This window comes from Melanerpes formicivorus, unplaced genomic scaffold, assembly GCF_026170545.1.
Source record: "Melanerpes formicivorus ecotype bairdi unplaced genomic scaffold, bMelFor1.0.p_v2 SCAF_25, whole genome shotgun sequence".
Taxonomy (NCBI): domain Eukaryota; kingdom Metazoa; phylum Chordata; class Aves; order Piciformes; family Picidae; genus Melanerpes; species Melanerpes formicivorus.
In genome coordinates, this window is record NW_027142377.1 from 8,255,975 (window position 1) to 8,271,590 (window position 15,616).

General features: G+C 41.0%; 1 protein-coding gene across 1 annotated transcript in view; it reads right to left on the reverse strand.

Moving 5' to 3' along the window:
* Positions 1-15,616, reverse strand: part of BMP2 (bone morphogenetic protein 2) — a 139,556-nt gene that overhangs the window by 97,275 nt on the left and 26,665 nt on the right. Inside the window, exon 2 of the mRNA XM_068153216.1 lies at positions 12,734-12,848. The gene's annotated coding sequence lies outside the window, so the exon portion shown is untranslated. The remainder of the gene's footprint in view (positions 1-12,733; positions 12,849-15,616) is intronic.

A 15,616-nucleotide genomic window follows, 5' to 3' on the forward strand; every position in this document is an offset into this window, starting at 1 on the left:
TATGATAGATGATACCTTGAAGTCATAGTCCCAATTCAATTCCTCAGCCTTTAGTCCATCCCAACTGTGCTAGCCCTTGGCTGCAGGCCGCCTGGCAATGCTATTAGGGAGCTCCGTATATGTTACTGTCACAAACTGCAGCATTTTCCTCCTTTGCTCAACAGCACTAAATACTTTCATGAAAAACACCTACAGCACTTGTGTCCAGTTTCCTTCTTGAACATCTTTTTAATTAGGTGGCTTTTAAGATCAAACGTTTTAATTGGTCAAATATTTATTTTCATTAAGAGTTGGGTTTGGCTTGCTTCCCAACATCTTTCCTGACAGACAAAAAAAGAGAGGGATTCCAGTTGAAATAACTGTGTCCTAAAACCCAAACACATCTGTATTTGCTGTTGAATAAGGAGCAAAGACCAAATATTATCTTGTAGTTTCGAGAAATATAATAAAATATAGCAAGTTTCAAGTAAAATAGCTCTTCTGCACTCATCTCTTTCCACAGTCTCCATTTGCTTTATCTTGAGATTGCAACTAAAGTTTTATAATGAGATGCAAATATAACCTCTGCAGCAACAGATATACCATATCAGACTTGTGTAGCTGTATACTTAGACTGCAATACGTTCTCTGCACGAAGTTATTTTTCAGTGTTTTGGCATCGTGGGACTCATCCACAACCTGAATCTACCAGTCAGCAAGAACTTGTATGTGAGAATCTGAGTAATAAAGGTCACCCAAAATTAGGCCACTGAAATAGTTTCCAAACCTTATTTAAATCTATAAAAGACACTGTCAAACAGTGATGTTAGTTTGCATGTGAGACCCCAGCCACAGTACTACCCGAAGTGTTTATGTGTGTTCACCAATACTTATTAAATGGTGTCACAGCAGGCAGTGTGGTCTGGGTTTTTCTTGTCATCCTGCTATTTCTTAGTGGTGTTAACTATGGACAACACACTTCACTTTTTTATTTGTCTGGTGAGGAATAAATTGTTGCATTAAAAAAAAACCAAAAAACCATCAACAACCAACCCATCATGCTTATGGTTCTGTATAATATCTAACAAACAACTCTAGCTATTGCAAATTCAGATGTCAACATGAGAAGTAATAGCAGCAGCTCTGGCTGCAGAAAATGGGGTCCAGATTGTCTGCATGTTGTAAGATAGAAGCTTCCCGGCTCTCAAACTGGCAGGCTCAACCCTGCGAGTTAACATGCATCCCTGCTGTGTGCTTACAGCTGCTTCAGCCCCAGCTAAATCAAGTTGATCATACCCAGCTCCAAACCCTCTTTAACTTCACTATCTCTGCATTCACACCGGTGTTTGAAGAGCCCCCAGCCAGGGGAACAGTGCAGAACCAGATCCTATCTGCTTACAGCACAATCCACAGTTGCAATGCAAACACTGCTTTCATTCAGGGGGGTGGAATTCCAAGAAAACTGACGTGAAGTCTGAAAGTAATAAAGGGCAGATATTCTGTATAGTTAATAATCCTCTACAGTAAACAATTACATATTCAGCATCTGTTTATCTCATTTAAAAGCAAAGAAAGTTTTTTAAAAATAAAACCATTAAGAACTATATTTAAAGATTTGAAGCTCAGAATGCTTGCTAGCAAGATTTTCTTACAGAAATTGGAAGGCCATTTTGTATCTCAAATGACAATACAATTTTATAGACTTGCAAGCATCTCCACTCAATGTTTGCCTCTGTGTAACTGAAAAAAAACATTGATTACAAAAGGTTACTCTCACAAGCGTAGGATCTTGCTGCCAAGAATAGGCAGAGCTTGCTCATAGTTTCAGTGTGTGTTTCACATTATTTCTGGGGGCCACAAAACATATTCTGATACAGGCACTTTAAAACCAAACAAAACAAAACCATATCAAAACCGAAGGCAGAATGTTTAGAACAATCAGCTACACCAGCAAACTATTTTACACGTACAACATGTCCATGATGGGGTATTCCATCCAAGTAACTAGCAATGACAGGAAAATTCAAACAAGAAAAAAAGGGGGATTGGCAAAATAGGAAAAACCAGGTTTCTGACAGGGATTCCAAGTTGAGCTATCTACTACCTGAAAAGAGAACTAGCTACTGTTTGTCATCAAAGCACTACTAACAGTTTATTAGTCTGCTGACATCTCCATCTAGAAAAAAACTGGTAAATTGTTTCAGGATGAGAGGCAACAGTAAGTGAAAAGACTTGCTGCAATGCAGTGGTGGTAAGCAGGATTTTTTAGGTATCTACACTTACTTTGTGATAAAATGCTTCTAAGATGGTGTTACTTCCCTCCCAGACAGCCCAGCTTTTCTTAGCGCCTGATACCAAATCAGTGACCTTCTGTGAATCAGAGCTAATCTCAGGATATGTCACATCTATGGCAGGAGGAACAGCTGAGCAACACTTGTCCAGGCACAATTGAGCCTCAAGATCGTGGAGCAGTGTGTGATTAATTGGCTGAAGGATTCCTGATAAAGAGGAAGAGGATAATGACCTGCTGGGGTCAATGGGTAGTGCTCTGCTTATCTGGAAGCATAACAGGCATTAAAAGAAATGCTCCTGATCAAGGTCACAGAGAACAGTGACAGATTCTGTGTGAGTGTGAATTAGAGGCATTTCAAAATCACATTCCACAGACATGCACCAGGGCAAGCATATGTGGAAAAGTATTTTAATGACTTCTATGGTTCTGGTTCCATCACCATTATTCACAAAAATACTGCCAGGAGCCTAATTCTGAAGCAAAAAATCTACCAATTGGTTTTGCAAGTACTTCCACATGGACTTGGAAAGGGTAAGTCTAAACCAAGGCAATCCTCACTTGATTTTCATGTGGATATTCTGCTTCATTCCAGGGTCCTCTTAGAAGTAAACAGGCAGTGTTCCCTCATTGGAAAATGGGAAAGAGACACCTGGAAATCTATGAGCAACAGCAGTGGTGACATACATGTGACTCTTGCCTTTGGAACTACTTTGCTGAAAACAGTAGCTATCATTTCTACTTCACACATGCAGCTTCCCAGCAACCATGACCAGCTTCTTCTTGCACCCTCAGGGAAGAGAAGCCTTGAACATTTTAAAGGATGGACTTCACAGCAACTGCTGATTGTAGGTCCATCTCAGTCTTGTACTTATTCCACCAGGATGCCTTATGGAGATCAACTACATCTTGTGCAATAAGCAGTAAAGCTGCTATAAATATCAGCTGGGTAAGTTCAGCTAAATGTAACTCAAAGATGCTAAACATTCATTTAAATAATAAAGATAGCACCAAACAACAGCTACCTCTTTACAGCATAGCAGCAGTCTGATCTGCCATCCACTGGACTCTCTGTATCTAAGGGCCAGTGCATCTTCTCATACCTCTCTCAGTAGCCTAAATAAATTGGATTGTTCAGATGGAAACACCCTAGGGGATTCACAGTTGGCTGATCCAGCCAGACCTCCTCACAGGGAAGACTAACTCTTCCCTTCTTTGCTCTTTGGATGAACAACAATTTGTTTACTCAACAGCTCTCCCTCTTTCCCGGGTTGATAGGAATTTCAATTCTGCCAAACATGAGCAGTTTTTTCTCTTGAATTCTAATTATTCATAAAAGAGATTCTATGGGAGCTCAGCTCTTTATTCTTCTTGACTGCACTCCAGCTGCTTCTAGTCTAATGAAGTTTTTTTCATCTGCCACATATTTTCACACACTAAGGTCAATAATATTGTTTCTTGTGGAAAATTAAGGGGATGGCAGTTTATTGGAAGTGTGAGGTAGAGTTGTACAGAGAGGAAAGACACTCTTTGAAGCTTCAGTCAGCATTATATAGGCCACACAACATAAGGTGTGGTGGGTCACCACTGACATCTGCTCAGAAGAAAACAAAAGCATACTGGTTTTGGCAGAAATACAAATGGGCAAAGCATCAACTAGAACAGGATCTTTAGCTCTTAATGGAAAGTTTTCCACTTCAAACCACCAAAACAAGTAGGAAAAAGGAGCTTAAAAGTGGTTCAGGAATAAAATAGTCAGAACATGAAAAGTAACAATGACGAGTGTGCAATCTACAGCATTTTCATACTTCTTCTATTGCTTGTCCAAGCAAATGTGTCAAGAAGTGAACTGCATACTGTTAAATGTATAACCCAGGCAAACAGGAATTAAAGGCTTCACACAGTTGTTCCATCCCTTGACAGACCCATCTGGCAGCATGTATCTTCTGCACAAACTGCAAAAGGCAATGGCCCCACACTGAGGGAAAAAAAATAATTCAAACTGGGATGTTCTTGAACAATGACATGGGTATTGCCCATCTCCAAGGAGAAAGGATTTGGCTACTTCTGGTTTCACTCAAAGAAGATTTATAGCTGATCATCACACAATAACTGCTGGGTCAGGGTTATTAATCCTTCCAAACCCACTTCCCATTAGTGACTAATTTGGTGCATACATCAGACTACTAAAGTATTATGCTTTCCTTCCTCATTGGCAGTAATTCTGAATCCTTGAGGGTGTTCTCTCACAAACCTCTAATCTATTTGTGTCCCCACTTGCTCATGCAGCACTTTCCCTCTCCCCAGCACCTAAGCGTTCAAGTATCCCACTCTGCAGTGCACTGCCTTCCAAAGAGTTCTCAAAAAGAGTTCAAATGCAGCTCTCCAGCTAAGGCTCACTTAGTGCTACAGAGCACTGCAGAGCCCTCACATACTACTGAAGCATAGCGGTGAGAAGATTAACTAGGGGAACTTTCAAGATGGAATGCATACAGAAAAGCTCAGCAATATTTCTGTCTGAGCTCATTTCTTGCACAAATAGTTTAGATATATTAAAAATACAAAATAGGTTATAGAGGGCATTATTATTCACGTTCTGTGGACTGTGGTGTTCTCAGTAGTAGAAGCAGTTTTCTCCTCCTCCTCCCTTAGGTACGGCTGTTCCCTTTCACACTGGCACAATTTACATGGCCAGAGTCATCCATGAAAGGAGAATGCTACTCCCCTCCATGCAGTAGTTCTGCTACTACTCATTTGTACATCAGCATTCACAGTGGTTCCTGGGTTTGTCTGGAGAATTTAGATGCTGCTTTAGTGTAGGTTTTTTTAAACCTTATTATATTTTTATGTATTTTCTTACGTTTTCTGTATTTCTGTTGAGAAACCTAGCCTGGGCAAAATAATAGGAGTTTCACCTTCTCAGAGTTAATCAAGCTTTACATGAAAACACACAGACTGCTAAGATGTTGATGATGCTATTTTAATTCCTGTCAACTTATGCATAAACTGTACTGCCATGAGTGAGGTCATTCTTTCTGCAGCAAAAAGCTGACACTTAAAAAATGCACAATATTTAGGAGGTTGGCATTTATCACAAGTCCACTTTGTCATAAGAATAAGCAGCTCTTCAACTTTCTCTAGGGCAATGCTTGGAGTTTTCACCTCTGAGAGTGCTGGTACAGCTCACCAATCTGATCTATACATAGAATACAGTCATCAATGAATCCAGTCCACAGCACCGACTCGAAACTTTGACATCATGGAAAGTTACCCCAAAGAATCTCTCTGTCTTAATTGGTACACTTCATTTGCTTTTATCGTCTTTATTTGCCATGGCTTTGTTTCTATCTAAGCTTTATATTAAACCAAGATGGATATACTAATAGAAAAAATGTTCTCCCTACCTTTCTATCTTTCCATTTTCTCTTAGGCAAATCAAACTGACTAAAAACAGATCTGCAAAAGCAACTCCCACTTTTTTCACCAGGTCTAACCTGTAGAAACACACCCGCTCCTGCTGACTGCCAGCCAGCCAGGGCAGCCACTTTCTGCACTGCAGTGTGAAATACACGCTAGGACCTTCTGTTAATAATTCATGGCAGGATACAGGTAGTGAGAGTAAACTCTTTTTATGGTCACTGGAGAGAACAGGTACTTGAAGACAGAATCACAGAAATACTCAGGTTGGAAAAGACCCTCAGGATCACCAAGTCCAACTGGAAAAGTAATCCCTTCCTAAAGTAGACATCTGAAATAGGCTGCTTTGATCATCTTTTCAAATTCTCTTTTCTCATTATAACAGGAGCCCAGGACAAGTAACATAGATGGAGAAACCAGAAATGTAGCTATTTGCAGCACTTGCCATCCAGGCACTGAATGTATATACCATCTACAGTCCTTATTTGTCTATAAAAAAAAGACAAAGCCACAGCCTACTTGGCATTGGAGAACTGGGAAGGAGGGAGATGTTGTTCTTCCTAATAATTAGAATGAGAAGCATCCAGGAAAAGTCAGGCTTAGATTAATGTGGTGGTTTTAGGCTATGCCTTTAAAATTTAGCTGCAGATTTCAAGCAGAAAAGTAGAAAAATATAAATAAATCACTGTTGGGTGTAAAAAGGAAAACAAAAGATTATTCTGAACAAATTCCTTGGATAAATGTCTGGCATAAGAGGGGCTGTACCATAACAATTGTCCCCATTCCTTTTCTCCTCTCTTCTGATCTCTGGCTGGTTTTGCTTCGCTCAGGAGAGATAATGTGCTTTTGGCTGGCCTTGGATAAGTCTAACCCACTGTTTTTTTCCTCTCTGCTCCTCTCTCTTTTGGGACAGGGGGTGAGGGGGCAGTGGAACAGCTTTCCTTGGTCTTTTTGACCACGGGGTGTTTTCATGTTGTTTGCTAATTGTAACTATCTGTATAACATTGTAAATAGTGTCTATTTTTCTCTATTCATTGCATTCCATTGTAGAGTGTAGTTTTTGCTTGTAAATACAGCTTCATTTGCTTCTGAGTTGGTCTGGAAGGAAGTTAATGCTGGGAGGAAATTTCAGCCCACCACAATTAACATCTCATTCTTCTCTAGTATATTTCACCTGTGGTCTCAAAATACCTCACAAAGCAAATCAATATTATTATTCCTGCTTTGCTTGTCTAAGGTAGTCTAGCACAGACACAAACTGAACTGTGGTGCTCTGAAACACTGCTCAGTACCACACAAACCATTCATTCTCCCTTAAAACAGCAGTAGAATAATATTGTATTCAGAAATGTGGAAAGTTGGGATTCACAGTATGAATCTCAAGTGAAATTTCTGAGACAAAATAAAATTAGAGCAATTATATGTGTAAATGAAATAAGCAACTTGTCTAGAGCGGGTTTTTAGGCATCTGTCTTGAGATTTGCAGTGCAGAAATAACTTTGCTCTGACATCACATGTACTTCTGTGCATTGAGAAAATCCTGCTGTTTATTTGGGTCTTTTGAAGTCTAGTATCAATATAGCTTCTTACTCCCCAGAGTGTCCTCAAGGTCTGAAATGTGTATTTTTAACTTCTATACTTAGTGACATTCCATTCACACTATTTGGCTGTTCTCTCCATCAGGGCTTCATCAGCTATCGCTCTGGTTTGGGCACCACCAGGCTTATTTGCTTTACCATTTCCTAAATCTCTGTGTGAAGATGTGTGGCCTGCTATGCCAATTAGTTCACCCACACAAAACCAGTGTTGACTTAAGAGTTAAAGATTTTTGAGGGCATTTTCCTATCAATGCAATCAGCATAAACCAAGAAAACCATCAGTTAAGGCAGCACTGGCTGTGTGCCAGCTGCACACAGCACATTTCACATGCTTTGCTTGCCCGCATGCCAGAATACCTACAGGCTCTCACTGAATCCACTTCCACACAACAAGCTCACCCTCACCTCCAGGATTCAGCCATCCACAGTGCATCTACTTAGTCCCTGAAGCACTTGAGGAAGTGGCAGGAGGGAGAAAATCTGTGGGGGCAGCATGAAGCAGACATGATGAGGAGTAGGAATTTGCATCCCTCTCAGAGATGTGCTCCTGCAGAGGTTAGAGTCCATAAATACTGCCTGATTCCACTTTAAACAATTTTGGCTGTACTCAAACAACAGACCCACTTAAAGCCACAGGAGTTCCTTAAAAATAGCCTTTGCATCTGTCAAGATGTTTTGATGGATTTTTAAAATCATGAAATCATGTTGCCAAAAATTGGGGGGGGGAGGATTAATCAAGGAATGTGATGGCTGGGAAAGCCAACATTTTGTAGTCTTCATTCAGAATATTTTAGAAAGCTTCTTATGAAACAGGGTGATGCAGGAAGAGGACAGAAAGTGCTTCATTCATGATTTATACTAATGCTGGAATTCCAAAGTGCCATTTGGGAAGCACAGAAAATGCCTGTCAAATAAAATGTCACCACTTAATTTTGAAAAGGCAGATTCCGAGCTTTCAGGGTCTGTTATTTTACCCTGCTATCAGAAATCAAATGCATCCAGAAGACTGAAGTCCCATAGATAGCACTGCTCAAGTGCTATACGCTTCACCAATTTGATGGTGCATTGGATAGGAAGATTATGAGCACATGAAATATTAATTCAGCCTCATTTGTAACAGCCTTGATGACAAATACCGATTTTCCCAGCAAAATTCTTCCCTCTGTATGACATCACTTACAATACACCCATCCAGACACTGTATGGCAAAGCACCAGACACAAGGAGGGCCTGGGCCTGGTGGGGGTGGGTAACTAAGAACAAACACATTTTGGAATTTGGCACTGCCCAAGTCATTCCAGGTTGTCCTTGCAAAGAAAAGCAAGCTGGACACATCAACCAAGAAAGCAGGAGCACAAGAATTCTCTTTTTTTTTAGCTGCCATAAAGACCTACTGAAACAAGAGCTTCCCAAGTCTCTGCAGGTATGTCTGTGACTTTTCCATCATCATCAGCCTGCTGCTTAGGAAAGCAGAGCATTAGACTTTCTTTAAAAGCCCCTCTGTTCACTTTCAACTATTCATCACAGTCATTTGAAGTTCTCTTTTTGCACCCCTCCTTCTTACTCACATCTGGTGTTGCCTGTTACTGTGCTGCAACCATAAATAACGAAGAAATGATATGGAGATACTGGATGCTCTGTTCCAGTGTCCTCACAGGCAACCATTCAATACATTTCTTACATTTCCACTACAATAAACATACAGGAGATGAGACCAGAGGCATAAAGCTCCTCATTCTAGAACACACTTTCTTAGCAGAGTCAGCAAGGACACAGGCTAAAAAATAAACTGCATATTTTAAAAAGATCCTTTTTTAGAATAGAATAGAATAGAAAATAGAATAGAATAGAATAGAATAGAATAGAATAGAATAGAATAGAATAGAATAGAATAGAATAGAATAGAATTAACCAGATTGGAAAAGACCTTTGAGATCATCGAGTCCAACCTATCATCCAACACTATCTTATCAACTAAACCATGGCACCAAACACCCCATCCAGTCTCTTCCTAAACACCTCCAGTGATGGTGACTCCACCACCTCCCTGGGCAGCACATTCCAATGGCATATCACTCTCTCTGTGAAGAATTTCTTCCTAACATCCAGCCTAAACCTTCGGTGGCACAGCTTGAGACATTTACCTCGAAAATTCCAGAACAGACAAGACTTAGGAAAGCATTTTAGGAAGGGATGATCTCTGTGGTACACCACTATTCCAGATCTCTGCTGTGCAAGTACATCCTATCCCATTATAGAAATTAAGAGGAAACTACAACCAATCTTGCAATTTTTCCAAATGAAAATTGAAATTACACTGATAACATTCAGCCTTTTTACCAGCAGCTCTTTATTGCTGCTGTGCAAGTCTCTCTAGAAAAGCAGCTTCTTTGAAATCAGCCTTGCCCAGTGGGCATTAAATGGTTCTATAAATGCATGAAATGGAAGATGGCATTCCTAGTGCTGCATGTAGGTAAAACACAAATATGAGTACTTCACAGTCTAGAACAGAGCTGTGAAAAGTATCTTCATCTCCTTCCAAAACCCTCCTTCTCATACACTTATGGTAAAAAGTTCTCCTGAGAATACATACATTAGGGCCTCTCTTCTCTCCAAAAGCTATTTTTGGCTTATCATTAAGGGTAAATATATTCATCCTGGATATGTTCTGAAAATATCTTTGATTTCCAGTGTCTTGAGGACAAGTACCACTGTAGTATTTATATACTGGTGAGAACAGGCCTCAGAAGAAATGCTCCAGTTCTGTGATTCAGAACCCCACACAAAGCAGGTCTTGCAGATGGCCTAAAAGAAATTAATCTCTAGAGCCTGTCATCACCTCTACAGTTCCCAGGGAAGACACGAGAAATCTCTTTAATTGTCTCAGTGGAAATTAGGCCCTTACCTTCACTGATTGCCTGCCCATCTTAACTTCTCAACCCTGTTTTACTGAATACCAATTTTCAAAAAAATACTTTCATCCACATCAAGGAAGTTACGTGCACACTCGGACAGCAAATGGATACCTGAAACTCGAGAAAATGGCAAAAGCCATGGTACTGTAAGGGAGGAAAGCATTTGAAGTGCCTCCTAGACTGAAGGCACCCAGGGGTTAAAGTGGACTACAGTGAAATAAATCACTGGTGAAGGTTTCATTTATTTACATTCCCATTAGAAGAGTCTACAAAGACATACATCAACAGAAACAAACCATTGTACATGCATTGACTGAACGTCCATCAGTGAACGCGATCTATGCCAGTATGTCTTAGGAGTGACAAGATTCTCATTATTGTAGTGCCAAAGAAGGAGGTGGGCAGGGGAAGGAATAAAAGTGAGTGCTGATCCATGCCTCAACAATGAGCCCCTATTCTCTTTCACTGCACCTGAGCTCCAAGGCTTCAAAACCAATGAGCTTTTTTCACTCGCCACTAACAGATACGCTGTGGTTTGCTTCAAGCCTGCTGGTATACAACCTCAGTGGTACATTTCCTTAAAAGGTGTCCTTCCTCTCATTGCATCTCTTGACTACTGTATCACCTCTGCTAAATAAATTACATCATCAAACACACACAGCTTTCCTCCTTCACCCTTCCTTCCCACTGCTCTCTCTCTTTATTGTACAAAAGATCTATTTGTGAGAGACAGCAAGTATAGCTCTAAGCACCCAGTCTTCCCGTGAAACACCTGTTTCACATAACCAGAGGGGAAAAAGCAGAAAGCAGGACAAACTGTTGTGGAAGTGGAGAGAAATGGGAGAAAACTTCTAGTGTGATAGGAGCTACCAAACTTTGGATGGTGGCCTTCTTGATCTCATCAATCTGTAGTACAGAAAACACACACAGCACCTACAATAGCAACCTCACTTGCTTTTGACATTGGTAGGCTCTTTATCAACTGTGTCCCTGCTCTTCAGCTCTCAACAGAGTATAGACATATGCAAGCTACTTATTTTTTGCAGTTATTTTCTTTATTATTTTTTCCCTTCCCAAAATTTAAATTAAAAAAGTGACACCATCTTAAAATTAGAACTAACTCAACCAGCTCCATTTCTGCATCCTCAGCACCCAGCCCCAGCGTTTCCATTGTCCCAGTTTTTGTGTTTTTGCTTCCAACACAGCCAAACATCTGTCTCAGTTTTGAAAAATGAGTACTTTGAGTGAGCATGAACACAGCTTTGAACTTCCATAACCATTTTGATCATTCATATAAATGTACCAGCAGCCTTCATATACATAAACACATATAGGAAGGGTCACTAACTAGATGGTTGTTGGATTTATCTTCTTTGAATATAAAGGTAACAGGCAATATACAAACAAAAACACCATGTGGCATATCATGGCTCTGAGTCATTCTCTTTCTTATTGAAGTGAGAGAAACTTATACACCAAACAGATTGTATAAGCACCACAGGCAATAACTAAAGCTGGAGGCAAGCCAGGACACATTAATAGCTGCTATTTGATCTAGTTCAAGATCCCTAAACACCTAATGTCTGATGAAGTCAGTAGAAAGACTCCAATCAATTTCAAGGGGTGCTGTATTAAACCCAGCATGGCTGGCTAACAATAGTGCATGGAATAAGGACCAGAACTGGTGTGACAGCAATTAAGTTCATCACCACACAGGAAAGCAGGCTGTGGTAATACGTCCAGCAACCAAATTTCAAAACTGATTACCTTTTCCTCTTTCCAGGGGAATCAGTCTTCCTGAGTACTTTTAAGCCTCTGAAATAAATGGGATTACTCAAGAAATAATGCACCACAGAACCTGAATACATTTTGTAGACCTACCATAATGATTTGTAATGTATTGTGATCCTAGAATTCTGAATCATCAATGCATCAACAATGCAAAGACAGATCTTCAGCTGATAAATCAGCTGTTCCCCTTTCAAAGCAATGGAGCTGCAGCAATTTGCAAATGACATAACCACAGCTTACAACTTTGAAGACTAAAATAATATCTGCAGTATTTACAGCTAAGAGCAGACCTTTGCTTTTATTTTCTTACTGTACAACAGTACAGTAAGAAAATACAATTAACTACAATAGTAGTTAATTTCTTGTGAAATCATTGCTTTTGCCTCAAAGTACAATTTTTTTATTTATCACAAAACTGTAGGCATTGTAAGAAACTATTTAGATCCCAGTTGGTTTCTTTAAAGCTGCACTGCTTACACATTGGCAACTTCTTTTAAAAGTCTCCAGAGGAAATGAAGGGAGTTTATTACACAAGCAAGTCTATACACAAGAATAACATGAAACAATCTGTTTCTTCTCTTTTTTAAACTCTTTTTGGAACTGATTTTGTTAATAACACATAAATACATATGTGTGTGTAATGAGTATATATGTATGCAGATAGACAGCTATATCTATCTACACATATCATTATAGCAACAGTCATCCTTTCATTCGGCTCATCAATAGCAGGTTTTACTCACCTGATGGGCAATTTGCCATCGAGGCCATCCTGTCTGTCAGCACACTTTATCTGCTATCATGCCTTTCTTCAGATTCCGAGTTACAAGTAAGAAAAGGTTGGATATCTGTCTCCTCCTAAACACAATCAAATTAAAGCTGTAATTAGCAGCCTGCCCTGGACAACCAGGTTACATTCCACTCCACATGTAGAGCCCATGCAGAAGTGGTGAGCCCCTGGGCACAATATGCAAGCCAAAAGGAGAAAGATAGCCCCAGTGCATTCAAACTCAGGCTAAAATTCAATGTGAGCTAAGCTCACCCTTCCTTCATGAGGCTGAATTACAGAAAGGGGTCCATGTTCAGATGGCACCAGGATCACACAGTGTGGCCTGGTCTGAAGAAATCAGGCGTCAGAAAAATGAACTCATATGCGGGATTTCCCTGCTGGCATTGACTGGCTCCATTAAGGCAAACACGACAAACAAAAACAACCTAAACAAAAGATTATTACATTTCTGAGAAAGGAGATTTCAGTCATTTCCCCCCAAATGAAGGAATTGATTAAAAATACCTCAAATGTTATCAATTATGCAGTGCACACAGCATTGCCCTGCAGTGAGTCTACTGGACCAGCTGGAACTGGCTGTGTCTGGCAGGGGCAATTCCCGCCTCCCCTCAGAGCACAGCTGAGGCCCAGCACCTACAGCTGCAGGGGCAGCAGCAGTGCTGCCCTTCCAGAACGAGGGCAAAAGAGCCACAAATGGGTCTTGAAGATTGTCGCAGAAGACAAACGAATGGAAACCACCCCGCCCTGGTTTACATTAGTGTGATAATCGGCTGCACAACACTTGCCCCTTCTCTACAGACCCCCGCCCAGAGATCTGAGGTGACATTTTCAGCTCAAGAAACTCCATCATTTTAAACTTCTAGCAGAAACTTGGGTTCAGTGATGCCATTTCTCAGCCAACAAAGGTCATGTATCTTAATTAACCAAAATCAAGGAAGTGGCTATGTCAAATGAATCAGCAACATGCAAGTAATCCCATCACATACATTCTTGTTAGAGTACCTGTGATTTAGCTGACGGATCTGTCATTAATACAAACATACTTTAGCTCTGCCCATAATTGAAACCTTACTTCTGGCCAGCCTTTTGGCTGGGAGAGCCAGGAGAACTACTTTTTCCATGTTCACAAACATCTCCACTAGTCCTTGGTGTCACCACCTGATTAGATCTCTGGCAACACTGGCTCCTCTTTGGCAACAAGGACAGCACCCTCTCACCATGCCTGTGAGCCTGCGTTAAAACTTGGACTTGAAGTTGAAGGCAGAACAGAAAGAATGGCAGACAGCCCACTAACAAACTCACTTTTCTGCAAGCAGATGCTTTTTCCTCAGTGAAACTGCATAAATAACTAATAAGAACAATCAAGAACACAGAGTACCTGAAGCTATTGGTCATTCCAAATCTTGCCTACACATTTGAACAATAAAAGCAATATTAAAAAAAAAAGTAAATATATAAGTCCCTGGTTCCACCAAACCCTCCTTGACCTTAGCATAGAATTTAGCTGCTGAGGTCTGACACAAGCCTTTGACATGATTTCTCATGGTATTCTCATTTTAAAAAAAACCCTGGCTACTCCAGGCTTAGATGGGCACACGTTCTGCTGGGTAAAGCACTGGCTGGATGGCCAGGCCCATAGAGTACTTGTCAATGGAGTTAAATCCACCTGGCGGCCAGGCAAAAGTGGTATTCCCAAAGGCTCAATATTGGGACCAGTCCTGTTCAATACTTGGATGAGGAGATCGAATACACCCTCAGTAAGTTTGCAGATGATACGAAATTATGTGGGAGTGTTGATCTGCTTGATGGTAGGGAGACTCCACGGTCCCTAGGGACCTGGATAGGATGGACCGATGGGCTGAGGTCAACTGTATGAGCTTCCTGCACCTGGGCAACAATAACTCTATGCAATGCTACAAGCTTGAGGAAGAATGGCTAGAGAACTGTGTGGTACTGCAGGTACTGCTTGACAAGTGGAGGAATATGAGCCAGCAGTGTGCCCAGGTGACAAAAAAGGTAAACAGCCTCCTGGCCTGTATTAGAAATACTGTGGCCAGCAGGACCAGGGAGTTGATCATCCCTCTGTACTCAGTATTGGTGAGGCCGCACCTCATGTTCTGTGTTCAGTTTGGGGCACTGCAGTACAGGAAGGGCATTAAGGCACTGGAGTGGTTACAGAGAAAGGCTAATGAGCTGGTGAAGGGCCTAGAGAGCAACTCCTTTGAGGAGTGGCTAAGGGAACTGGGACCATTTAGTCTACAAAAACAGGAGGCTGAGGGGAGACCTTATTGCTTTCTACAACTCTTCTCACAAGTGACTAATGACAGAATGAGAGGGAATGGCCTCAAGCTGTGCCAGGGGAAGTTTAGACTGGACATTAGGAAAAAAAATTTCATGGCAAGGGTTGTCAGGCACTGGAACAGGCTGCCCAGGGAGATGGTTGAATTGCTGTCCCTGGAAGCGTTTAAAAACCATATGGGTCTGGTGTAGTGGAGACATGGTGCAGTGACAGACTTGGTGGAGTGGGTGAAGTAATTGGATTTGATGACCTCAGAGATCCTATCCAGCCTGCATGATTCCATGATTCTATGAATGGGAGAACATTACACAACTTCACACCTTGGCCCAACAGGGACAGATACATGGGAGGCAAAGAATCTGTTCTAGCATCCTGATTTCCAATCCTTTCTAAGGCTCTTTTCTGAAACAACTGTGAGGTATTTTAATGTAAGCTAAATAATGTATGCTTCCCTGTGCTCGACCTCAGAAACTGCTAAAGTATTTCTGCCCAACATTTCAAAAAGCCCTTCAGCCTGAAGCAGACCTCAGCATGTAC